Below are 2,738 nucleotides of genomic sequence, written 5' to 3'. Positions count from 1 at the left end.
AATTGTGTTTGTTTTTCCTTTTTGTCTTCAATACTAGATTGTTGTTAATTTCTTTTATATTATCTTCTTGCTGCAATGGAAATTAGTTACACCAACACTATATCTTACTGCAATGGAAATGAGTTACACCAACACTATATCTTTGTTAACAGTTCCAATTGCCTCCACATTTGCCATTACCATCTTTCAGTGCCTTTCTAGAAAGGCAATAACCAGCTTTCGTATATGGTTCATCAACGTTATGGTATAATCACAATCACAAACATCAAAACCTATGCAATGCTAACCATCTGATGTTTCAACTTTCATCCCACACAACATATGTTTCTATGCTTCTAAGCAGCAAAAGTGTGGTTACTTGAATAACTTAGCAATTCAATGCCATTAAAAAACACACCTGGCTTATTTAAGCTTCTTCCACATAGCAAAAATTCACAAAAGACACATAAAAGTACTTATAATCGAACTAATAATATCTTTAACATAGTCAATTCTTCACCAATGGAATGCCATCACTCTCACTAAAAACAATTAGTTTTGAGTTAATCTCCACCATCCTTTCCAACTTTCTCTTGAATTTTGGGTTCTCGACGTCAAGGACAACAGGGAAAATCCTTGTAGTTGTGCGGTTTATCTGCGAGAGATAAGATTTTTAGAAAAACAAATAGATGTATGTTAGGAACAAATAGCTTAACTATTTATTTGCATGCAACAATTTACAAGGTAAACTGAGGTACCAACAGCAGGTAAACATGGACTAGGTACATATACAAATGGGCAAAATTAAATAATGTGCAGATAATTCGAGTTAGTAACATAATATGGACTATCAACCAAGGGGACTCAAACTTTTGGAGGGATAATTAGACAGGGAAGGGTGAAATTGCCAAGAATTACCCTTATCCAAATAAATCTTACAAACAAAATATGGGTGACTACATCAATCAGGGAGCTTAGAACATTGATAAGTTTTATGTATTATAACACTATGTTCTCTTAAAACACTTTTTAAAACTGGCATTTTAACCTGTAAATGGGATCTGCCTTGGCTAAAATTTGTGAACTTATTGGAAACTTAGACCTGTCCCAACTCCAATGAGCCTAACAGTTATCTGGGAGCCTAACAGATGGTAAGTAACTTACCGTAAGTTCACCAGAATCTGACTAATGGGCGCTGGGTAGTAGCTACAGCCCTATCAGCCCAGTAATTCCACTGGAATTTGGCTCTTCCTCTTCGTAAAGTAATGTTGGACATGAGACTTGATCAACCGTTGAAGTTGAGCCTGAAAAGAAATTATATCAAAAATTGAAAACTATTATTTATTAATATAAGAAGTTAGTAACAGAATCACTTACCATTTATTTCATTCCATAACCAAGTGCGAGCACACATTAAATTCTTCAAAGTAGTTGGATGAAGTCTACTATGATGCAGACTAATCAACCTTCCACTAGTGCTAAATGTTGATTTTGAAGCAGCATTGGAGACAGAAATGGCTAAAAGATCATGAGCCATCCTCTGTAATGTTGGAAATTTTAATCCATTTGTCCTCCATCAACTTAAATTATCAAATGATGGAGTTCGTGGTAACAAACTTTTGTTTAGGTACAAATCCATCTAAGATCTTGTGTCCACATTAGCCCTACTAGAAGCAAAAAACCTATAGAAGCTAGACAATCGATTTCCCTCAACAACACAAGAAACTTCATTAGAACTAGATGCATCATGTAAAATAGGTACTCTACTTTTATATTCTTGAAAGATATTAAAACATTGGATTCAAACTTCTTGAATCTTACTTGCAGTGACTATTTCTTCATATATTTGGGGAAGATAGAAATCCACCAACTTTATTTTGTACCTTGGATCAAAGATAACAGCCACACCTATCAAAATATGCATCTTATTCCAATATTTCTTAAATTTCAACAACATTGCCGATGCCATGGACTTAATCAAGGTATCAAGACTCTTAGCCCATTCTTCCAATTCCATCTTAATTTCACATACTTTTTAAAAGTACTGACTTGAAGTTGGATATAGACTTCCAGAGAATTGTTAAGTGATATGATAAAATAGCTTTAACTTAGCACAAACTTGTTCTGCTGCACTCCATTGAACTTAAGTGGAAAAACAATAATAATTGGTGTCAGTTAGGCTCAACTTCATAAACACATATTTATAGTGTAGCGCTACTTGGAACATTAAATATGTTGAGTTCCAATGTATGGGACAATCATACACCAATTTTTTGCTATATGAAATATACAACAATCGTGCAATTTCTTCAAACCTTTCAATTCTGCGTGGTGACCCTATCTAATATAAGACACTATCACACACATTACTAATACCATCACCTATCACCTTCAATCCTTCTTGTACAATCAAATTCAAGATGTGTGCGGCACAACTCACATAAAACACTCTACCCATTAACAATAAATCCCCTTTACAAAGTTTTTTATTCAATAGGACCTTCATCATATCATTGTTTGTGCTACAATTATCAACTGTAATTGTTGATATTCTTTTTTCAAGATTGCACTCTAACAAACATTTAAGCAATACACCACACAAGGTATCCTTATAATGTGGAGCAGGAACATAAATAAATATCAATGTATGACTTTGAAGCTTCTGTGAATCATCAATAAAATGTGTTGTAATAGCCATGAATCCTTTTATTATTGTCAGAAGTCCACATATCAGTGGTTATTGCAATTCTACATGCGAG

At 33.9% G+C, this 2,738-nt stretch overlaps 1 long non-coding RNA gene across 1 annotated transcript; it reads right to left on the bottom strand.

The window, feature by feature from the left end:
* Positions 1-384: 384 nt before the first annotated feature.
* LOC107847262 lies at positions 385-1,682 on the bottom strand. Its single transcript, XR_001667386.2, has 3 exons — positions 1,357-1,682; positions 1,144-1,283; positions 385-634 (listed from the first exon to the last, which is right to left on the bottom strand). It is a non-coding gene; the product is annotated as an uncharacterized LOC107847262 (long non-coding RNA).
* Between the last annotated feature and the right edge of the window lie 1,056 nt (positions 1,683-2,738).

The sequence above is a fragment of the Capsicum annuum genome, chromosome 11 (genome assembly GCF_002878395.1).
Source record: "Capsicum annuum cultivar UCD-10X-F1 chromosome 11, UCD10Xv1.1, whole genome shotgun sequence".
NCBI lineage: Eukaryota > Viridiplantae > Streptophyta > Magnoliopsida > Solanales > Solanaceae > Capsicum > Capsicum annuum.
This window is presented reverse-complemented; position numbering and strand designations above follow the sequence as displayed.